This window comes from Caretta caretta, chromosome 20 (genome assembly GCF_965140235.1).
Source record: "Caretta caretta isolate rCarCar2 chromosome 20, rCarCar1.hap1, whole genome shotgun sequence".
NCBI classification, from domain to species: domain Eukaryota; kingdom Metazoa; phylum Chordata; order Testudines; family Cheloniidae; genus Caretta; species Caretta caretta.
In genome coordinates, this window is record NC_134225.1 from 15627591 (window position 1) to 15651516 (window position 23926).

General features: G+C 60.7%; 1 protein-coding gene across 3 annotated transcripts in view; it reads right to left on the reverse strand.

The window, feature by feature from the left end:
- ZNF385A (zinc finger protein 385A) overlaps positions 1–23926 on the reverse strand; it is a 71394-nt gene that overhangs the window by 40462 nt on the left and 7006 nt on the right. Inside the window, exon 1 of one of the 3 annotated variants that reach the window (XM_048831720.2) lies at positions 7806–7879. The exons of the other annotated variants lie outside the window; for them this stretch is intronic. The gene's annotated coding sequence lies outside the window, so the exon portion shown is untranslated. Of the gene's footprint in view, positions 1–7805; positions 7880–23926 lie in introns of those variants that run through there. 3 annotated transcript variants of the gene reach the window in all.

Genomic DNA, 23926 nt, shown 5'->3' on the forward strand with positions numbered 1-23926 from the left:
AACACGGCTGTTACTCTGAAACCTATGATTCTATGATGTAACTAAAATATGCTTCATGCAAAAGGTCTCTTGTAAGGTATCATTACAAAGCTTACAATCCACTGAGTCTGGGCATCCTATTTGTATAAATGTATCACTCTTGTATCTGAAATTAGAAATATGAAATATAACTCTGAGGGCCTATTGTAATTATGCAAAGAGTGAGCCATTAATGGTGGTTTGGAATCTTGATGGCTCCCATCAGCCAGGACAATTGACTGTGGATGCCTCTGTTTGCAGGACGGCCTTCCTGTGAGTCAGGCTGGGAGGAATGATGGCTTGGGATCATGTCACCTGAACTGGAATCCATCTTTAACCTGGTGTTTTTTCATTGAGAAGGAGGGGTGGGAACCCAGAGGGACAAAGGATTCCTGCCTTGTGCCAAAGATGTATAAGGGGGTGGAACAGAACAAAGGGGGCTGCAATCATGAGAAATCCCCTAGCTACCACCTGAGCTGGAACAAGGGCTGTACCAGGGGAAAGGATTGTGCCCAGACTAGGAAGGCGTCCAGTCTGTGAAAGAAACTTATTGGAACATCTCTGAGGGTGACGTTTTTATCTGTATTCAGTTTGATTAGACATAGATTTGCGGGTTTTATTTTATTTTGCTTGGTAATTTACTTTGTTCTGTCTATTACTACTTAGAACCACTTAAATCCTACTTTCTGTATTTAATAAAATGACTTTTTACTTATTAATTAACCCAGGGTGTGTATTAATACTTGGGGGGAAGGGTAAACAGCTGTGCGTATCTCTTGATCAGTCTTATAGAGGGCAAACAATTTCTGAGTTTACCCTGTATAAGCTTTATACAGGGTAAAACGGATTTATTTGGGGTTTGGACCCCATTGGGAGTTGGGCATCTGAGTGTCAAAGACAGGAACGCTTCTGTAAGCTGCTTTCAGTTAAGCCTACAGCTGTTAGGGGACGTGGCTCAGACCTGGGTCTGGGTTTGCAGCAGGCTAGCGGGGCTGGCTCTGACCAGGCAGGGCACTACCAGGGCAGGAAAGCAGGGGCAGAAGTAGTCTTGGTACATCAGTTGGCAACCCCCAGGGTGTTTCTGTGATCCAGCCCGTCACAGGCACCACACCCCAGCAGCAGCCCCATGCAGCAGAGGGGCCTGGTGGAGGGGAGGTAGCTGCCCTACAGCTCTGCAGGTGCTCTGCACTTTGGCTCAGTCGCACCTGTGCACCTTGGGAGGGCAGCTGGGCCTGCCCCTGAGCGCAGCCCCAGAGGGTATCTCTGAGCTTGTCTTACCAGTTACCTGGCAGAGAACGGGGGCACCAAGGCAGAGAGGCTGCAGGGCCTCCTGGCATTGCCAACCCCTGTGGGCAGGTCCTGGTGGCAGGCCAAAGGGTCCTGCAGCGATTACTGATGGGAGCCCAGGCCCTGGGGGGCAGAGGAGTGGCTGGCAGTGCCCCTGGCAGCACAGCTAGCTAAATGTGTCTGGGGAGGTGGGATGGGGGTGGGCAGCCCCCTTGGTCCGGGCTGGGTCGAGCGGGCTGTGCTGCACAGGCAGCCGCCGTGCAGGGGAAATGCCTGCCTCAGTGCAGCGAGATTAGAGCTGCAAAGCCCTTTGCAACTCTCCCCCGGCTCCCACCCCGGAGTCCCAGGCTCAGGGTGGTGTCTCTGTCTCGGGGGCATCCCCTCCCCTCCTAGACCCTAGCATCACCAGAGAGCCCCCCATCCCCTGGCAAGGCCTGGGATCTGCCAGCAAGAGTCAAACCATCACGGTCAGTTTTGCTTCCCTTCCCTGGACAGTTGCAGCTGGCGCTGGGCTCCCAGCACCATGGGGGGCTCCGGGACCATGTTTCCTCTGGTCAGAACCGCCCGGACGAGCAGCGCAGGTGCGGCCCCACCGCAACCCCAAGCGTCACATGGCCCTGAGCAGCACGAGGCTGATCTGAGGGGCAGGGCCAGGCTGCCCTATGACATGGGGCTGGAGGGACGGGTCCCACTGTGCCGGGGGAAGCACCCCCACAGGGCTAGCCCAGCACCCCTAGGGGAGCCCCCAGGAGTCCTGCACGAGGGTCTGCCCACCCTCCCCCCCCGACAGACTCAGGCCAGCTGCTGGGCCCTGCCCCACATCATAGCTCCCATGGCTCCCTACAAGGGGTAGGGGGAAGGAGCATTATTACCCCCATTGTTCTACTGGGACACTCAGGTGGGGGCAGCATCTCACACAGCAGAGAACCCAGGAGTCCTGCCCCCAGCCCGGCACCTTACCCATGTGAGCGCCAGCCCCATCAGAGCAGATGGGAAATCCCCTGGCCCACCTGTTGTCAGTAGAGGGCCATGGGGGCAGCATGGCCTGGCTAACAGCCCCGGCCAATCCTGACCGGCAGGGAGGGGTCGGGGACACAAGCGGGGAACCCAGCGCAGCCGAGGAAAAGGCGGCAGAGGATGGGCTGGAGCTGGAGCTCATGGGGTGCAGAGCATGGTGCCTTGAGCCCCATGTCCCCCTGCCCCTCAAATCAAACCCAGGGGCTCATTTAGCCCACTAGCCCCCTCCTCCCCCACCCAACCATACCCCACCAGCCCCATGGGCCCAATAGCTCAGTATTTCCCTTCCACCACTAATGCCACAGATCAGATCCTTCTCCCTGAGTACCCACTGCTCCCCTGCCTGCCATGCCCATGCTAGCAATGGGCCCATCTAACCTGGAGTCCTCCCCTCCCCTGCGCCCTGCCCCTCTCCACTCGAGCACAGCCCCATCGAATCCATGCTGGCTCCGGTACAGGGTGCAATCCCCCCTGCCCCGCCCCAGTTCAGTCACGGAGCCAGACAACGACCTGGTTTCTGATCCCCCATCTCGGGGGCACTGGAGTCAGCAGAGACCCAAGGGACTGAGCACGAGAGCCTAGGGGTGGAGGTTAGGAGAAAAGTCCCCGAGACAATAGGGGTCGGGAGAAAGTCCCCAACGTTGGGGGGGAGGGGCGGGAGGGAGAAAGGCCCCAAGGCTGATCTGAATTCCCACCCCAGCACTCTCGCCCCCTGTCCCTGCAAACCCCTCCCTGTCCCCCGGGGTTCAGCCGCGAGACTGATGGGTTGTGAAACGTGACGGGGCTGGGAGTGACCTGGCCCGGACTGAACATGCTGCAGACCCAGGCACCGAGGTCCCTGCAGCAAACCCTGCTGGGGTCTGTGAGTGGGCGCCTGTGCCGGGCGCTGCACGTCCACACCACCGCTAGCCGGCCTGGGGGAACAGACACTCCTGGCACCCTCTGCAGGTAAAGTGGAGGCGGCGTGCGCCCATGCGCCTACCTGCTGGCCAGCTAATCTGCATATGCTGCTCTCTGGCTCCCCTATAGGTAAATGGGGACACTGAATGGCTCCCTGTATTTGCATCCAGGTCATCGTGTCATAAAGCGCCCCGATCTACCTGAGTGCCACGCTGACCCTATGCTGCTGGGTAGGGGGGCGGGTACGAGAACATCCTGCAGGTTAACCCAAAGGGAAGTGGCCACCCTATGCTGGGAGGCCGCGGGGGGAGGCAGAGTGCCAAGCCTAAGGCAGTTTCCTGATGTGGCGGGGTGCTGCAGAGTGGGCAGCTGCGAGCTCCCTCGCGGGGTGGGGGGCATGAAGCATCCCACAGCCAGGCGCTAAGAGCAGCAGCCCCTCCAGGAACAGGGGCTCCAGCCCCCGGCTCTGTGGTAGCACCACAGAGTGCGACGGGATGGCCAGGTCTGGGATTGGAGAGAAGCGGGTGTGCAGGGAGGAGGCCACGCAGCGGAGCTGGGTGATGGCAGTTAATGGCAAAGCCCTCATAATCCCGCACATTGCTGGGCTGGGCTGGGGGTGAAATCGGGGCTGGGAAGCTGCTGGAGCCTCCAGCCAGCTGGCGTGGCTGCTGCTTTAACTCCGAGCCGGCTGAACCTGACCAGGGGCCTAAGTGTTAAGTTTTGAGAACTCTGGATCTGAAAATCGGGGTGGGAGGGGGGAGGGGAATTGAGCCACCTGTTATTGGAGGGGCTGCTGCTGCTATTAGCACCTGGCTGCAGTGTGCCCCCTTCCCCGCCGACAATCCCACCCACTGAGCTCAGGGTCTGGATAGACAAGATGAACAAAGGAACATCTTTCTCCCTAATTCCCCCCCATGGCAGCCAGGGAGCTCTGTGCCCCCCTCCCCATGCGGCTCTTCGGCTGCGTCTCCAGTGTGGGGAGGTCGGCCAAGCCCAGTGGACCGGGGGTGGGTTTTCACTGGGAGCTTGGCCGAGGTAACCTTTCAGTGCAAACCAAGCCCTAGAGAGATTCAGTGACTTCCTGGACCCAGTCCCCCGGAGCCCAGCACAAGCCCAACCTGCCTCTCTCATCCGCACTGTTTTCATCCTGCGAAATCTCACTGGCTGGTTACCCCACAACAAGTTTGTAAAATCTCCTCCTTCAGTGGCTTGGCCAAGCAAAGATAACAACCTACTGCCGCTGCTGCCAGCTAGCAGAGCCACTCCTGCAGCTCCAACAACAGAGCCCTTGCTTCTAGCCCAGCACCCAGATTCAAGCGCAGCCAATGACAGCAGGTTACACTCACCCTGGGCATCACAGCCACCCCAACGGCCAGCCACATGACTCCCCTGAGCACTCGCTTCTCAGCCCCAACAGCAAACGCCAGAGCCCATATAACCTCCCAGCCCCTGGGCTGGGCACAGCAGGGTTGGATCCGCTTTTGCAGGCCCGAGAGATGCTGCTTCCCTCCAGCTCCTACTCACAGCTCAGCTCCTGCTGCCCACAAAGGGGAACTGACTCCCCCCGGCCCCCGCCTCTGCACAGCACCTCCCAATGAGCACAGCGGTGGGGGCTGAGCTGTGCTCATGGGTGGCCCCCTCGATGTGCAGCCAGGGCATACACAGAGCAGGGGGCTCCCTCCCTCATCAATGGGCGCTAATTAGTCCCTGTCCTTAAGGTAACAACCTTTCTCCACCCCAAAGCACATTCCACTCAGGGATCTGCACTATTCTGCAGCCCCCTCTGGGGTGGAGCATGACAGCCACTGATCCATCCGCAGCAACACCCTGCAGGGACAGAGCCAGGGGTGCAATAGCCAGAGATGGAATCTGCACCAGCTGCTTCCCTTTGAAGGCACCTCATGAGAGCGGGCAGGGGCCAGGACTCGGAGCCCCGAGCCTGAGGGGGTTGCCCATCCCCCATAGATGCAGCTCCTGCGGCAGTAGTGTGGGAGTGTGCGGTGGCCATCACGGTGCAGAGTTCCTTAGCCCAGGCTAGGTGCTGGCACACGGTGCAGACGCAACACCAAAGCTTCGTTTGCTGGGGGCAGGGGGAGCAGCTCCCTCCCACCCCACACAGAGCCACCCCACCCTGTGCTGTCGGGATCCATGCACAGTGCAAGTCACCCTTGGCCTCAATGGCTGAGCATGAGAGGCAGAGACATGGGGGACGTTCTTCTACCCTGAACCAGGAGCCCTCCCTGGCAGGGCACTTCGAACGTGGCTGGGCACAGGAACAGCTGCTCTCAGGAGGACCTGGTGCTCTGGCATCACCACAACTGGGGAACACGGCCCTTGGGTATCTCTTAGGAGAACTGATCCCTGCTGATCCCCGACCCCACTCTGTACAGCACAGCGCCCCCTGCTGACACCCGCCCTGCGCCCTGCAGCACCATGCCCTCTACGGAGCCCCCGCCCCACTCCCCGCAGCACAGCGCCCCCTGCTGAGCCCCCTACTGGCTGTGCCCCTTACAGTCTGCTGGGTCAATCCAGTGTTTGTTGGGCTCTGGCCGGGGGAGCTGCCAAAGGGGCAGCACAGCCCCCTCCTCGATCAGGTTGGGTGCCAGCAGCTGCCATGGCTCAGAGCAGCTCTGCGGCTGCTGGGGGTGGCACGTTGGCGAGATGCCTGGGGGACTGAGGGCCTGGGACACAGCTGGGGAGGGGAGCAGATACTGATCCAGGGCCCCCTCTGAGACACAGCTCTCAGCCCCCCCAGCCCCCCCAAGCGCCCCCTACCCAGCTCAGAGCCCTGCACCAGCACAGGGCCCAAAGGCAGCTGTGGCTCTGCCCCACAGTGCCACTCGGGGAGGCAGGAGGGGGCTGGCACATGAGCCCTGTCCAGACCCCCAGGCAAAGCCCCCTCCACCAATGGTTCCCCTCTGGGGGTGGGACAGCTAATGAGACCAGCTCCCCTAAAGAGGCGGCTCGATGCGTTAATAAAAAATGACACCACAATTCCCACGGGGGCGGGGGTGGGGGGTGGCAGCTCTGACAGGGTCTCGGAGGTGAGGGAGCAAGGCTGGGGCTTGGGACGGGTCTCCAGGCTGTTAGCTCCCCAGAAGGTGAGGGTGGGTGTGATGGGCAGGGCTGTCCCCAAGTCCCAAGGATGGGCAGAGAGTGAAGGGGTGGGTGGGACTCCTGGGTTCTATCCCCAGCTCTGGGAGGGGAGTGGGGTCTAGTGGCTAGAGCAGGGGTGCTGAGAGTCAGGACTCCTGGGTTTCGTCCCCAGCTGTAAAATGTGCTAGGCACATCCCTGCCCCTCCCTGTGCCTCAATTTCCCCTCTGTTGCAATGGCCCAGCTGGAAGATGCTGGGAAGGGCCCCATTGTTGCTGTTCACTGCTTCTTCTCCCACCGCTGGCACCAAGTGCCCCTTGCAAAAGGGGCTGAAACCATCTCCCGCCTCCCCGGGCAGAGACCCCGTCACGCCGACACATGCATCCGCTGCACCAGCACCAGTTCCCCACACACTGGGTACCACCCAAGCCTGTGAACCTGACAGTGCCAGATACCTGAGTGCAGGGGGCACAATCTGTGACCCCCAGTCTGCATCGGAGACAAGTCTGCAGAACCCGACCTGCAGCCCCCTGCCATCCCAGCCCTGCCCTCCAGCTCTGCCATTGCCCCTCAATCCCGACCTGCAACCCCCTGCCATCCCAACTCTGTCCCCCCAGCTCTGCCAATGCCTCTCAGGCTAAGCCACAAGTGCCCCAGCATCTCCAGGCCCGTGTCTAAGCTGGGTCATCCCCACCCCTGGGGGTCACTCCCCTTGGATCAGTGACGAGGCTCCAGGCTGGCGCTGCCCCCGCCCTGGGTATCGAGGAGCCATTCATCAGTTCTCCTAGCAAGACTCAGTTGCAGGGACTCGGCCCTACCCGGATGCCGGGGTCCCTGGCACTGGTCACCAGGGAGCTGTCACTGAGGCACGTCTATGCCCCAATGCCCTGTAACCCCTGCAACCAGGTGACCCCCAGCTGGGCCAAGACCCTGGGACCGGCTGCCCCACACCCCCCAGCCAGGAGACGCGCTTCCCCAGGGCCCTGGCCCCCTGCATGGGCCCTACCACTAGAGGGTGACAGGGGTCCCTTCTCCCATGCTCAGTGCCAGCGTGTTACCCTAGGGCGCACTGTGGAGACCAGGCTCCCCTCCCTCCACAGCCCAGACACTGTAAACAGCCCCCCAGCCACCAGGGAGGGGTCAAAGAGCAACATGGGGGTAGGAGAGACCTGATCACCCCTCCCCCACAGCACCTCCCCTCCCTCCTGCCCAGAGCTCCGACTGCTCAAGCTAGAGCCCTGCCCCCGGCCAGCGCCCTGGGGTGACCTCCGCCTCCCAGCCCCCGCCCTGCCTGCCCCTCCAATCATCCTTGTGACGGCTCCAAGCAAAGCAGTGCTGTGGGGCGGCCAGGCTGGGGGGGTCAGCCTAGGTCCAGCTACCAAGCGTGGCGGGTGCTGAGCTGAGCAACCCTGACAGGCATGACAGGAGACTCCAGACGCCCATTGTCCAGCTAATCTGCCCACTCCCGGGCCAGGCACCGAGCGCTTACCTGCGCAGGCCGGGTCCCTGCTGCTGCCCCCGGCGCTGGGTCTGGACAGGGCTCGGCTGGGGACAGAACCCGGTGTCCCCTTCTCCCGCCCGCCCGCAGCCGCCCCTCCTCCCCGGTCGCTAACGGGCTTTGGGAACAGCAGCCAATTAAAGGCGCTCAAAAGTGGGGCAGGCGCGCGGCGGGGGGGTGGGGGGGGGCGGGGAGCCCGGCTTAGGAGAGGCGTGACGGGAGATGACAGCTCGGTTCCCTGGCCCCACAGCTGCCCGCGTGCCGGCTCCCACGGCCCAGCGGGCAGCCTGGCATGGACACGCGGTGGTGGGGGGCACTGATTCCATTGCTGCCCAAGCCCCACACAGCACGGACATTGAGGGGATCAACTGCAGAGCCAGGGGCAGAGTCGGGGGCTGGGAGCCAGGACTCCTGGGCTCTCTCCCTGGCTCTGATTGGGAAGTGGGGTCTAGTGGTTACAGCGGGGGGTTGGGACAGGAGCCAGGACTCCTGGGTTCTCTCCACAGCTCCTGCTCTGCATCTCCGTGGTTGATATTCCGGAGAGGCCACACCAGTGTGTGGGAAGCAAGTTCAGTTCATGACCTTTTGCAGAGCCTGCCCCTCCCCCACCCCAGAGGCCTCCCTTCTCCTGCTCCTGCCCCACTCAGGCAGGGCGGTGGGGGGACACTTGCGGTTGCTCAGGGCAGACAGAGCTTGCAGGGGCAAGGGATGGGAGCGATCCCCGTCCAGCCAGCTGCTCGAACCTCCTGAATCTGCGCGGTGCTGACCCTGGGACCAAACTTCCCGGAGTGGAGGGAGGGGCAGGGGAATTGCGAAGTCAGGCCAGAGCCCAGGGGTCCCAGCTCCTGGCAGGAACGGCCATAGATCCTGTAGGGCTGAACAAGCCCCATCCACACAGCACAGCCCCCTTGCCAGAGTCCTAATGCTAGGGGAGAGCGCCGGGGAGAGCGCTCCCTGCTGATCCCACTCCCTGCAGCACAGCCCCCAAGTGCCCCACTGACTGCCAGGGGAGAGCGCCCCCTGCGGAGCCCCCAACCCTGCTCCCTGCAGCACAGCGCCCCCTAGTGCCCCACTGACTGCCAGGGGAGAGCGCCCCCTGCGGAGCCCCCAACCCTGCTCCCTGCAGCACAGCGCCCCCTAGTGCCCCACTGACTGCCAGGGGAGAGCGCCCCCTGCGGAACCCCCAACCCTGCTCCCTGCAGCACAGCGCCCCCTAGTGCCCCACTGACTGCCAGGGGAGAGCGCCCCCTGCGGAGCCCCCAACCCTGCTCCCTGCAGCACAGCGCCCCCTAGTGCCCCACTGACTGCCAGGGGAGAGCGCCCCCTGCTGAGCCCTCACCCTGCTCTGTGCAGTGGCCAGCTTTGCCCTGGGAGTCTCTACTCCGAGCTCTGTGGCCCGTCCAGGCTCACACCCAGCTCCTATCAGCCCCTCCCCCGTGCGGCTCTCTGCAGATTGTGGGCCTGAAGGACTCTGGTTCTTGGGTTTCTCTAAGTACCCGTTTTGTGGGAATCTGTGCCCCCCACCCCTCCCCGCTTCCCCCATGGCCCCCCACATCCCCCCCCCCCCACGGCGGGGCTGTGCACTTGCTACGTTCTTCAATTGCATTTTGTGGCCAAACATGGTGTACTCCAATTCCTGGCTACAGTACAGCTCTACAGGCACTCCTCAATCCCGACCAGCAGCCCCCCATTATCCCAGCCCTGGGCTCCCCCCTCAGCTCTGCCAGAGCTCCTCATTCCCTACCTGCAGCCCCTCAGTACCCCAGCCGTGAGCTCCCCCCCAGCTCTGCCAACACTCCTCAATTCAGACCCACAGCCCCCCTTAGTTCACTGCATTCTCTCCGCCCTGTCCAGTCCTAAGCAGCTGTTCAGAGATGTTGTGAACATTAAATTGCTGCTCTATATCACCCCAGAGGTGGCTGCAGTTTGCCAGTGTGTTTGTGCCTTATCCAGTAAGTGCTTTGGGACCCTTTGGGGGCAAGGAAATGGGACCACCTGTAATACATGCAGGCTCATTCGGGCCCTCACGTTTGTACCTTATGCCACCCACCGCACCTCGGAGCTTCCCGGTGACAGGCGGGTCAGAGCCAGGATCCTCCTGCTCCCACAGACCAGGTGACAGAGGAATCCCCATTGCTACTGGGTGTACAGGGCCTATGACACGCAGCAGATGTGAATCCCGCCAGCAGGGGGCAGTGGAGCTCCCGGACACACCCTGGTTGTGATTTTACTTCCAAGGGTGGGGAACATCTTAGGGAATCGTAACCATGGCGACCTGCATGGCCTTGCCCAGAGGAGCCTGTGAAGGTGCCCCCCAGCTGACCTACAGCCCTACCCCCGCAGCCACCTCCCCCAGCTCACCCCAGTTCTGCCCCCCAAGCCCTGCCCCCCAGCTCACCCATGATCTGCATGTCTCTGGGTGGGGCAGCTGGTGGGGATGCAGGGTGCGCCCAGGGTGGGGTGAGGAGGACGCAGGCACCAGGCCAGGCTGCCGGGTATGACGCCTGCTGGAACGCAGGGCCTGGGGGTGAGGATGGACGAGGAGCTGGGGTGGCGAATGGCTCCTGCACTGCTCAGCTTTGCCCTCAGTCACAACCCACAGTCCCCAGGGCTCCCCCCAGCTCTGCCAATGCCCCTCAATCCAGACTCACAGCCCCCAGGGCTCCCCCCAGCTCTGCCAATGCCCCTCAATGCTGACCCACAGCCCCATGGGCTCCCCCCAGCTCTGCCAATGCCCCTCAATCCCGACTCACAGCCCCCAGGGCTCCACCCAGCCCTGCCAATGCCCCTCAATCCCAACTCACAGCCCCCAGAGCTCCCCCAGCTCTGCCAATGCCCCTCAATCCCGACCCACAGCCCCATGGGCTCCCCCCAGCTCTGCCAATGCCCCTCAATCCCGACTCACAGCACCCAGGGCTCCCCCCAGCTCTGCGAATGCCCTCAATCCTGACCCACAGGCCCCAGGGCACCCCCACCACTCCTCTGCCAATGCCCCCAGGACACAAGGACACACTGAGCGCAGGACCCTGGCTCTGGGTGGGGGGTGAATGGGCCTTTTTCCCTGCTGTGGAGCCCCCTGCCTTTCATCTCCGCCTCACTGCCCCCATAGCAGGGTCTGCGCAGTCCCCCTCCACCCACTCCAGGGCGCATGAAGCATGGGGGGCAAACACAGGAGACCTGACGCCGCAACTGCTCAGAGGGACTGTGGGGGGATCATTGGGGAAAAGGCCACAGGTTCCCCCCTGAAAGCAGGTTCTACTCCTCTGCCAATGCCCCTCAATCCAGACCCGCAGCCCCCAGGGCTCCCCCCAGCTCCCAATGCCCCTCAATCCCGACTCACAGGCCCATGGTCTCCCCCCACCACCCCTCCCTGGGAGGCACCCCTCCTGAGTCCCCAGCTTCCCCTGGCCCTGCTCCAGAGCTGGCAGGACTCCCCAGCCTGTGTGGTGCTGCCCTGACTATGGGAGAACCCCCGACCCTGCCTGTGCCAGACCCCGCTCACCAACCAGGCCAGCGCAGTCTGGGCCCAGTGCCCTCTCGCCTCCCTGTGGTGCCGCGACCCACCACAGGGCCCAGCCTGGGGTGCGCACAGCCCTGTCTGCGCCTGAAACAGCTCTGGTCGGAGAGGTGCCAGCCCGGACATAGGGCGTGGGACCTGACTCCCAGGGGCAGAGCCCGCCAGACCGGGGCAACAGCTGGAGCCCCCCTCAGCTGGGACCAGAGGCTCCTAGCCCAAGGGTCCTGCTGGCAGAGGCCCCAGGGCTGCCCCCAGGGGATTCCTGCTGCACCCACAGCAGATCTTAGAAAAAAAATATCCCGGCTACACAGGAGCATGGCCAGCACCAGCGACTCCTTCACAGCCCAGGGGAAATTCCCCTCCCTGGAGGAAACTCACACGTCAGTTCCTGTCTGATCAACTTTCAGCCACTGGAGCTTAGGAAGAACCCAGGCGTCCTGGCTCCCAGCCCCCTGCTCTAACCACTAGACTCTGCTCCCCTCCCAGGGTCAGAACCCAGGTGTCCTGGCTCCCAGCCCCCTGCTTTAACCCCAGACTATCACATTCCCCTTTTTGCTGCTCTCCCCCAAGACCCTCCCCATGGCAGTGCAGCCGTGTGCACCAGTCACACGCTAAGGCTGGCAGTGCCACTTCGCTCCCCTACCACCTGGTCTCTCCCTGGCTGGCAAAAGGTGCTGAGTGAAGGGCCAGTGCCTGTGGTTCTCCCCCGCTCCCCAACCACAACCCCCATGATGGGGGGAGGGGCTGTCAGGGCCCCACTGCCAGTCAGAAACAGAAGTCCCAGGATGCAATGGGGCACCATGCATATTAAGAGCGAGGGGAGAAGCCGGAGGGCTGTGGAGTCACCGGAGAGGCCCAGAAGAAATCCCTGGGTCCAGCCCCCCTCTCCCATTAGTTCCGATCGGATCTCTGGGCCTGACCCACTGCACCCCTATGAGCCAGGCAGGTGGGGAGGAGGGGTCTCAGCACCCCCCCAGCACATGCCCCGGCCTTGGGCGCATCACTGCATTTAGGGATGGGTGAACAGCCCTGTGGCTGGCCGATGGGCACAGGAGGCGTGGGGGGAGGACCAGGAACCGTCCCCCCGGAGCCAGCCCAGGCACTTGGTGGTGCACAGTGGAGGGTGGGAACTGGTGCCCAGTGTGGTGGGGTGGAGTGAGGACCGTCCTGGCCCTGCCGCCCCTTATGTGCGAGCCCAAGGCCAGCCCTGCTGCCCACCCGCGATGCCCCCTCCCCTAAACCGCAGCCTCTGGGCATGCACGAGGCTGGGATGGGGGGCTGGGAGTGGGACTCCTACCACTGCGGTCTGGGGATGCCCAGTCTGGATTGAGTGATGTGCGGCAGGGCCCAGGCCCCAGGGCTGCCTGGCTGGGCATGATGTCCACAGGGTGTGGGGTACACAGCACTTTGGGGGATGCTGTGCAGCAGCCAGCCCCAGCTCACTCATGCCCCCTTCCTCCCCAGCATGCCAGCAGATTTGGCCCTGGCTCAGTGAACCCCTGGCCCTTCCACAGAGCAGGGTGCGCTCTGGTGCGAGCTCTGGTGCATGCCCCCCCACATCCCCTCACCCTGGTGCGCTGGCCGCCGAGAGCCTGCTGGCCCCCCTTGCCCATCCGGCTAGGCCCGTCTCTGCGCAGCCTGGGAGCAGCCGGGCGGAAAAGACCCTGATTGTTCCTGACAAACTGGCCCCATTTCTCCGCTGCCAGCACGGCAGCTGGCAGGGGCTGGGAGCGTGGCTGAGAGGAGCAGGAGCGGCTCCGTCACCATGGGGGGCTGAGTGGGCACCCAGCGGGCAGCGGGATGGGGTGGGGGAGCCGCTCAAATCGGAGACTCCCCCAGATAAACCTGTTGCCCAGCCCCCCATGTGAGCCCCCCAACTTCTCCCGGAGGAGCCCTCTCCTTGGCATCAGTCCCCCCACCCCGTCTGAACGTCAGCATTGGGGCAACCCCCTCAGCCAGGCTCTTCCATGGGGTCTCGTAGGCCCTGAGTGAGGGGGCGTGTGCCATGGTGGGGCTGAAGGCTGCGGGGGTTAGCAGGCATCAGCCTGGTTCCGGCACTGGGCCCAGAGCGAATGCCTCCCCAGGTCGGCAATGACGGCTCCCCACACCCAGACCGAGCCCCGGTTATACCCTGGGGACACAAGGCTGGCCCTGAAGTCCGTAATGCTGCCCCCTCCCTGGCCTGCTCCGCCCAGGGCATGGCTCGCTGGCACTGCAAGGCCTCATTACCCGCCCACCCCACCACTCGGGTGCCATTGCCCCCTCAGGCCCACACAACCAGAGAGACCTGCGATCTGCCAGGAGACTTGGACCCCAGGCAACACCCAGGGGATACTGAACCCAGGAGTCCTGACTACTGCTCCTCTCCCCAAGCCAGCAAGGGGACACCGGAATCCTGCTCCCAGCACAAATCCCCATCAGGGGCAGTCCCAGGAGTGGCAACCCCAGCTCTGTCCCCCCTTGGGGCAGGAGGCAGAATCCCCCCCAAGCCCAACCAGGGCTCTGCTTGCTGTCCAGACCCCGGGGAGGGGGAACTGGGAGAGCAGGCCCCTGGCTATCTATCCTGGGGGGCTCTGTCTCATCCCTTCTCTCACACGACAGACAGGCCTGAGGCCTGGCAAACTCATTTCACAGTCACCTGCTGGAGTCTGACCACCCTTGTGCCCCAGGGAGCTGCGGGGCTATCCCAGGGATCAGCCCTAGGTTCTATCCCCAGCTCTGCAAGGGGTGGGGTTTAGTGGTCAGAGCAGGGGGGCTGGGTGTCAGGACTCCTGGGTTCTATTTATGGCTCTGTGAACTTGGGTGCATTCTTCCCCTCTCTGTGCCTCAGTTTCTCTTCTCGTCTGTGGGGTGATATCCAGCTGCCCCTTGGGGGCTGTTGATATCCCTGCCTGTGAACGGCTGGGTGTTCCTCAGGGGAAGGTGCCAGGGGACCCCCAAGTTTTGAATTGCCCCCGGCCAGTGTCCAGGACAATGTGGCCCTGGCAGATGGGTGTCCGACCCTGCAGCAATGCAGCTGGGAGCAGTTGCTGCTGTGGGGGCTGAGGGCAGCAGAGCCATGACAGGGCGGGGTCTCCCTGTCCCTAATGCCCTGGTGTGATACCGGAGCCCTGGAAGCCGACTGCCCTGCCCCAGCAAGCCCTGAGCCTGCGTCTCTGCCACAGGGCCACGGGTCTCCCCCGCCCACAGTCAGGCACAGCCACCGGCAGCTGGGCAACTTCCCAGATCTGATGCCTGCCCAGCCAGGGCCGGAGCCCCCAGGGCCCGATGAGAGACTCACTCGCTGGGGCATCTGGCACTGCCCGCTGGGGGGAGGGGGAGAGCAACGTGGTGCAGGAGATCCTGCAAAAGAAAAAGTTCCCAGCTAAGTTCCTGCAACTTCCTCAGGCCCTGAGCCAGGCTGGGGGTGGAGGGCAGGGGCTGGGGCTCTTGGGGGCCTGGTGTGGGAGCCATTGGGGGGATGGAGTCCTTGGGGGGCTGGGGCTCTTGAGGGCTGTGTGTGTAGGATAAGGGGTCTGTTCTGATTTCCTCAGGATCCCAGCAGGGCCACAATTCCAGGGCAGGTGTTTGGCCAGTGCTTGAGCCCTAATCCCCTCTTGGACCCTCCACACAGCGAGGCCCAGAGGGAAAATCCAGCTGAGCCAGGTGCTAATTGGGAAGGTCTCAGAAGGGTTGCCAAGGCAGCAGATGATGCCAAGTGCCTGGAGGAAGGTGACCCTCACCCGGCTGGGCCTGCTCAGTACCCCCAGGCTGGCACCGCTACTGGCTGCGCCATCAGCCTGCCTGGAACTGTGTCCTGCAGCGCCAGTGTGGGGTGAGCGCTGGGCACCCCATCCTGTGGGGCTGGAATGGGGATCCTGCCCTAGGACAATGCACATCCCCCCACTCCAGAACTCAGCCTCCTCCAACACCCCACCTTCCCCCACCAGCTCCAGTACAGCCATGTCCCCTCCAATCCCTGTGCCCCCCAGGTTCCCAGCACCCCTGCCAATGCCCCAACATCTCCAGTGCCCTCTGGCACCCCTACAGATGCCAGCATAACTCTCTAGCAAACCATGTGCCACCTCTCTTCTGACCCACTAGACGATAACTGCCCGCTGCTTCTGCCAGCCAATGGAGTTTCTCCTGTAGCCTGAGGGGCGGCGCAGGAGGCTGGGGGGCAGCAGGTTCATTTCCCCCGTGGTGCAGGTGCCCGGCAGCGGCTTGGGGACGCACCAGAGCTTGGCCTCTGTCCAGCCAGGATCCCTGGAATGGTGCCAATGGCCCAGGCAGAGGCACCAAGAGGAGTCAGCAGGGCCCATCCGGCAGAGCTGCCCCGGGGCCGGGCCTAGTGCCCACTACTGCCCTGGTGTTGCTGGAGGCAGAGCTGCTTCCCTGCCCCACGGCCAGGCACCCACCAGAAGAAGCAGGATTAACCAGTTCCCCTCCCCCCTGCCCAGAAGACCCCCAATGACTCTGTGACGAAGCGGGACTGTTCTTAATGTTTCATCTGAATATTGTGGGGGTGCCTCAGTTTCCCCTATGCAGTTCTTAAATATCTAGGTGGTGGGATAAGGGTGTATGATCCTTGCAGAGCCCTAGAGGGCAGGTGTGTGCAGGGGTCTGGACACAGAGAATGGCCGACACCCTGTTTCCTGGCAACTGATGGCCTGGGCCCTTCCCCCCTGCAAGGTGAGAGCTAAAGGGTTGGAGAACAAAGGAATCAGGTGACATCCTGGCCAGGGAAAGAGACAAAGCCCAGAGGAGGAGGGGCTGGAAAGAGTTTTCAATTTGGGGCTGGCTGGTGACAAGGAGTGAAGTGCAGATGTGGTTGTCTGGCTCACTGCCCCCCAAAATGGACCCAGCTGAGGGGTCCTGTTCTCTGCACCTACAAGCTCTGTGTTAGACCACGTTCCTGTCATCTAATAAACCTCTGTTTTACTGGCTGGCTGAGAGTCATGTCTGACTGCGGAGTTGGGGTGCAGGGCCCTCTGGCTTCCCCAGGACCCCGCCTGGGTGGACTCGCTGTGGGAAGTGCACGGAGGGGCAGAGAGGATGCTGAATGCTCCGAGGTCAGACCCAGGAAGGTGGAAGTTGTGTGAGCTGTGTGTCCTGCAGATAATCAGCTCACAGAAAGGAGACTTCCCCAGAGTCCTGACTGGCTTCATAGGGAGCAGTTCCAGAGCATCGCCCGGGGACTCTGTGACAACTGGTGGCAGAGGTGGGATCTACTGCACACCGCGGATGGCGCTTCCTGCAGTAAGTGACTGGGGAGCAGTAAAACGAAGGGGGAATGACAAGAACCAGGCATGCTGAAGGCTCAGAGAGGAGCAGTTTCAGGGGGCGGTTAACCCCTGTGAGTGTGTGACCAGCGAGAAGGACTGTGCAGTAATGGGGTCCCCCTGGGGACTGCGGTGAGCAGTCTCAGGGGCGGAGGAGCCTGCGACTTGGCCCTGGGAGAGAGAAGGACTTTAGTAGTAATAGGGTTCCCCTGGGGATTGCAGCGAGCGGTCCCAGGGGTGGAGTCTGCAGCTCGACCCTGGCAAAGAGGTGGTGACCTCGAGAAGGGCTGGCACACTAGAGGTTCTCCCTGGAAACCATGGGGAGCTGAGAGCACACAGACCTGTGAATCCACAACAACTTGGGAAGAGCAGAGTGATGGCCTATCACCATCTCCTTAAGAAGGATATTGCAACCCTGTGCAAAAAGAGAGGGTTGCACATTGGAAAGTTCACCAAAGCACAGTTAATTGTGCAGCTGGAGGAGGATGACCACCCTAAGGAACAGATTCCTGACCCCAGTGGGGCTATAGCAGGATCTGGGAGCAGCTGGAGTGGGAGCCAGGCATCCCCGAGACTCCTGTCCCTGACCAGACGAGGGTCTTCATGATCGGGTGCCCCATCGGGGCATCGGAGACGGACTGGATTGGAGCTGAGTCTGAGAGAGCAAGAGGACTGTGAGAGTCAGCGAGAGTCCAAGAAAGAGCTGCAGAAGCAGCAGCAGCATGAACTGGCGGTGGGGGAGCGGAGAGGCATAGGGGACCTCCCAGGGGTGAGTGGGAACAGACCCCGGGGTGCCAGTTCTGCAGGGAACCTCGAGACTAAATTGCTGCCCCTGGTTAAGGGGGGGGGGGATGTGGATGCCCACCTCACTGCCTTTGAGCAGGCTGGAGATTTGAACCAGGGGGACCCTGTGGAAAAGCCCCGGTGTCTAGCTCCCTTGCTGTGTCCCAAGGCCATAGACTCTGTCAGCCAGATGGGTGGGGAGGTGGACAGGCTCCCTCTCCTGGTCCCAACCTATATGTCTGTGTGGAGTTTCCTGGGGCCAGGCCCCTGAGACTCCCAGTGGGAGCAGAAGGTGATGGTCAATGGGGAGACATTCCTGGGGTGGCGAGATCCTGGGACAGAGAGAACTGTTGTCAGGCCCTGGGTGGTGCAGCCTCAGATGCTGAGGGGCTGTGTGAGCATCCCAGGGATGAAGCCCCTCGTCCTCCCTATGGTCCAGATCCCTGTGCAGACCCAGGAGGGGTGGGGCTGGCTGGTCGTTGGGGTTCTCCAGGAGACCAGCTGTTGTGGGGTGACTGTCTCTCTTTGGGACAGGATCCAGACCCTGCTCCTGTAACTGCACAGGGTTTGAATTTGTATCCAGGGAACCAATCGGTGGAGAGGGAAATGGTCAGTGAAAATGCAGATGACCTGGCTGGCAGGGGGGAGGAGCCGCTACGCTCAGGGTACCTGCCTGCTTGTGACCAGGCCCCTGGGGCTGGGTGGGACAGAGAGATGCTCCCCGCCCCCTTGCACACCAGAGAGGGGGCTCATGCTGGCTCTGATGCAGTGAGGAAAGCAGCGAGATCACTGCCTACCCCCACTGGGACAGCAAGGGCAGTGCTGAGCACAGTGGGAGCTGAGACCCCAGCTGAGGGAGGGGAGACACAGGCAGGGCAGGGGATCTGTTGGGAGTGGCAAGGTGCTTGGTAAGGAAAGTCTGGATGAGTCTAGGCAGCCTTGTGAGCTGATGGCTTTGTCTAGTCAGCAGTGTGGGAAGGCGAGGAGAGTGGAAGATGAGTGTCCCTGTACCTTACCTTGTTAAGGTTCTTGTTAAACCCTGGATTTGTGCTGGAAATGGCCCACCTTGATTATCATACACATTGTAAGGAGAGTGATCACTTTAGATAAGCTATTACCAGCAGGAGAGTGGGGTGGGGGGAGAGAAAACCTTTTGTAGTGGTAAACACCCATTTTTTCATGGTTTGTGTGTATAAAAAGATCTTCTGTACTTTCCACAGTATGCATCCGATGAAGTGAGCTGTAGCTCACGAAAGCTCATGCTCAAATAAATTGGTTAGTCTCTAAGGTGCCGCAAGTACTCCTTTTCTTTTTGCGAATACAAACTAACACGGCTGTTACTCTGAAACCTGTATCTTACCTGTTAGCTGGGTGGAGAATTGTGACAGTGAAGGAAATGTGCCTGTGTCTGTCAGGGGTATTGACTTGCCTATGGAGGGAGCTACCCCGGTCTCCAAGCAGTTGTCTGTGAACAGCCTTGTGTGCTGGGACCAGGGGAATGAGATCCCAAGCTGTGTCTGGTAAAGGAGATCGTGTCTCCGGCTCTTTGTCTGTGGAGCAGACAGAAGGAGCCTTTCAGCCTGTGATGGTTGAGGATAGTACAGTTGTCTCAGAGTTGGTTCTGGATTCAGCTAAAGCCCAGGAAGGGAATGGTCTTAAGTTTGTGTCTGCTCGGGAGAATGGCCCTGCAGCTAGGTCGCATCCAATTAGTGTCTATGTAAACTCCCAGAGACCAGACAATTCTGGTGCTTGTATTTTGCCTCTTGCTAGTGTGTTGTTGGGAAAGGGTGTAGCAACCCTGTCTAATCAGGGTGAGATCCTAGCCAGGGCACAAGGAGAGCATAAAGGTGATGTGATTGTGTTACCTACTGAGGGTGTGGAAACCTTTGACAAGAAGGAAAAGATTCCTGAACTTGTGTGTAGCAAAGGGAAGGAGAATGCTTCTAACCTTTTATCTAGGGAGTCTGTCAGTTTGCCTGAAAGGGGATTGTGTAGGAATCCGCCGGATGGGCCAGAGGTAATTCTGGATGTAAGGGAGACCCAGAAAGAGTCTGTTGTTGCTCAGGAAAGTGTTCCTCTAGAGGAAGCCCTAGGTGAAGAGGGTAAGAGCAGAATTTCTGTGAAGAGTGAATTGTTGCATAGAAAAGCCCCTAGGGAAAGGAATCCTCATGGTAGTCTTTGCAAGCAGTTTACTGCAACTGAAGGGTGTGAAAGGGATTTAATCAAGAAAGTTTCAGTTCCTAACAGCCAGAAATTTTCTGTTGTGACTGAAGCCACTGACTTCCCTGTTGAAAGATCCAGTGTGGATAGCTTTGAGAAGGTCTCAGATGGAGTGAAAGCTGTTAAGAAAGTTAAACAGTCCTATAACCAAGTGGCTGTGTTTGGCCAGCTCGTTGGGGAGACAAGGTTGTTGAGAAAGGGATGTCTCCATGCTAGTTCTGTAAGTGAACAGTATGTGGCCCAGGTCAAGATGGGGGCTCTTAAGCAAGAGAGCCCGAATTGCAGGCCTCCAGACAGGAGCGCTGGGAGAAGACCCGATCCCAGTTTGACCCCCGGGGGTTTTGGGGTGGCAAAAGGGCACGGGCCGCATAAACCTTCCCACATACAGCATGCGAGTGCTATCGACCACCCCCAACCTAAGGGAGGGCGTGAAACTGGAAGGGCCTGGTGTAACTCTCACCAAGGAACAGGAGAGATGCTGGGGCATCCATGGGAACGTTGGTGGCTTCGAACTTCCCCAGGTCACCGGCTAAAGTGACCCTGCTCAGTTTAGTTTTGAAGGGGGGAGAGATGTGACGAAGCGGGACTGTTCTTAATGTTGCCTCTGAATATTGTGGGGATGCCTCAGTTTCCCCTATGCAGTTCTTAAGTATCTAGGTGGTGGGATAAGGGTGTATGAGCCCTAGAGGGCAGGTGTGTGCAGGGGTCTGGACACAGAGAATGGCCAACACCCTGTTTCCTGGCAGCTGATGGCCTGGCCTTTCCCCCCTGCAAGGTGAGAGCTAAAGGGTTGGAGAACAAAGGAATCAGGTGACCTCCTGGCCCGGGAAAGGGACAAAGCCCAGAGGAGGGGCTGGAGAGAGTTTTCAGTTTGGGGCTGGCTGGTGACAAGGAGTGAAGTGCAGATGGGGTTGTCTGGCTCACTGCCCCCCAAAATGGACCCAGCTGAGGGGTCCTGTTCTCTGCACCTACAAGCTTTGTTTTAGACCATGTTCCTGTCGTCTAATAAACCTCTGTTTTACTGGCTGGCTGAGAGTCACGTCTGACTGCGGAGTTGGGGGGCAGGACCCTCTGGCTTCCCAGGAGCCCGCCTGGGTGGACTCGCTGTGGGAAGCGCACGGAGGGGAGAGAGGATGCTGAATGCTCCGAGGTCAGACCCAGGAAGGTGGAAGCTGTGTGAGCTGTGTGTCCTGAAGACAGTCTGCTCACAGAAAGGAGACTTCCCCAGAGTCCTGACTGGCTACGTAGGGAGCAGTTCCAGAGCATCACCTGGGGACTCCGTGACAGATTCCCACTCCCACCCTCCCCCAGCCGCTCCCAGAGACCCCCCCAACCCTCTGCAGATCTCAGCACCTCCCTTCCCCAGCCATTCCCCCACTGCCCGCACAACCCCCATCATAGAATCATAGAATATCAGGGTTGGAAGGGACCCCTGAAGGTCATCTAGTCCAACCCCCCGCTCGAAGCAGGACCAATTCCCAGTTAAATCATCCCAGCCAGGGCTTTGTCAAGCCTGACCTTAAAAACCTCTAAGGAAGGAGATTCTACCACCTCCCTAGGTAACGCATTCCAGTGTTTCACCACCCTCTTAGTGAAAAAGTTTTTCCTAATATCCAATCTAAACCTCCCCCACTGCAACTTGAGACCATTACTCCTCGTTCTGTCATCTGCTACCATTGAGAACAGTCTAGAGCCATCCTCTTTGGAACCCCCTTTCAGGCAGTTGAAAGCAGCTATCAAATCCCCCCTCATTCTTCTCTTCTGCAGGCTAAACAATCCCAGCTCCCTCAGCCTCTCCTCATAAGTCATGTGTTCTAGACCCCTAATCATTTTTGTTGCCCTTCGCTGGACCCTCTCCAATTTATCCACATCCTTCTTGTAGTGTGGGGCCCAAAACTGGACACAGTACTCCAGATGAGGCCTCACCAATGTTGAATAGAGGGGAACGATCACGTCCCTCGATCTGCTTGCTATGCCCCTACTTATACATCCCCATCCCTCCCACCCCCTCCGGATCACTGCACAGCCATGCGGTCCCAAGGCACACAATCCCTCAGCAGTTCCACTCCCCAGATCAGCCCCCCGCCCACACAAACACACATACCTGGCCCAGGGAAGGCCCTGCCTCGCCTGCCACCCAAACCAGCCCCTCACCACAAAGGCCCCACTCTGGGATGGGGAGTCAGCACCCACCAGATGGCAGCACCATGCCCCAGGGGCGGAGGGGGCAAGAGCAGGGGTGGGGTGAGAGGAAGCAGCAACTGGGGTTGGGAGCCAGGACTCCTGGGTTCTATCCCAAGCCCAGCTCACTGTGTGCCCGGGAAGACTCCTGCCACCGTGTGACTCAGTTTCTCCCTTTGTGCCATAAGGGTTAGTGATGCTGACACACTTGCGAATCTCAGGTGGGTAACAAGCAGCACCATGTATCCCCTGCAGGAGGCACTCTCCTGCCCAGATCACAAGCAGCCTTCCCAGGTGGCCTTGCATGGAGCTGTGCCAACCACCTTGTGGGGGGCCTGGTGCCCTGACCCATCATGTCCCCAGCCCTCCTGTGCCCCAATGCCATGGCCCCTGCACCAGAGAGACAAGCTCCCAGCTCTCCCCATGGGAGAGGGGCTGCCCCTTCCGGCTCCAGACAGGCAGTGCTGTGTGACCTGGCTAAGGAGCATGGTGCCCCCCGATGGGCCATGGCTGAGCTACAGCCCACAAAGCTGGGGCAAAACTGAGCCAGGGGCCCCCTTGCTGCGGGCCGTGTCTCACTGGTGGCCTCTGGCGAACGGCTCCGGTGCGGGGGCAGCTGGTGGCTCCTGGCCCTCCAGCTTCAGGCCCCGCAGACACCAGCAGGGGCCATTCATTCAGATTCACGCCCCTACTTGGGCAGGCGAGGCTGAATGGCCCAGTCCAGCGTGGACCCTGGGGCATGGCCCCACGGATTCAGGCCCTGAGCCGCTGCCTGCAGGGAAATGACACTCCCTTCTCCTTCGTCAGCTCCTCCCTGCCAGCGCTTTCTCTGGCATTGTCTGTGATGAGCCAGGGCACCCCCGAGAGACAAGCTGGGTCACCCTGGCGGTGAGGGACTTGGGGGCAGCGAGCCATTGAGGCCATTAACAGCAGCTAGGAATCTGTGGTGCAGGGCGGGTCCTGAGCGCGGGGGGCTGGCACCCAGGGATGGGAGCCTCCATGCTGGCTGCTCCCCAGGCCCAGCCACACGGGGAGGTGGGATCTGGGGTTCAGTGCCATCCCTTCTGGAAGTGGCAGAGCTGGCCCGGCCCCAGAGCCGCAGGCATTGTGGCAAAGGGGCAGCCGTGCTGCAGGGTGAACTGCCAGGCTCAAAGTCACAGCCCTGGCACGGCACGGATGATTTGGTGCAAGTGACGACGGGAGGGCACCACAGTCAGCCACCGGGAACCAAGCTCTCCCCAAGTACCCAGGTGGGCCTAGCTCAGCCCAGCCAGGCTGGCCTTCTGGCTGCTGACAGTGGAGGAAGGAACTGAAAAGGGAACCCATCAGCACGACTCTGCTCAGAGATAAAAATAACCCCTTAAGCCACTACAACCTGCTTATATAAAGGCCGGCGGGTGTCGCGGTACAGCCAAGAGCAACCGGCCTCCAGTCGGGGGTGGGAAGAAGGGGGAGGGGACAGACTCAACAACCAAGCCAAGGTCCCTCGGTTCCCACTCCCCACAGCACTGCTTACCGACTTCAAAGCCACATCAAATATCTAGCAACCCTGCAATAACATTGCAGTGCACACGGCCCACTGAGCACCCTACCAAAACTATCCAGTGAGTGACGCCCACGCAGCACCCTACAATAAGAATCTAGTGTGAGACACCCACTGAGAACCCTATCGTAACAATCCAGTGTGTGATACCCACAGAACACCCTACCAAAACAATCCAGGGTGTGACACCCTGTAGCGGGGCGGTCATCCGCTCCGGCCTTAAAACAGCCCAGGAGAGGGCTATGGCTGGGAGCAAGCAGTTCCCAGGCTGACTGGGGGAAGCAGGCTCAGCTGTGGCCACACCCCAGTCAGGCCTCAGCTGGCCCTTATAAGAGGGCCGTGGGCCAGGAGCAGAGAGTCTCCTCTAGCTGTTGAGTGAGATGGGCCTGGCTGCTGGGGAGTGGACCAGGGTATCTGAGGTGAAGCAGGGCTGGGGAAGGCCAGAGGAGCTGGGAGGCTCCAGACTGGAAAACCTGCAGGCCTGGCAGATGGCCTAAGATAGGTACCGGGGTTGCAACAGGGCAGCCCATGGGTAGGCTGAGGCAGCAGGTCCAAACCCCCTTGCCTGTGATGACTGGCTTACACACTGCAGTCCACCCCCATGTGC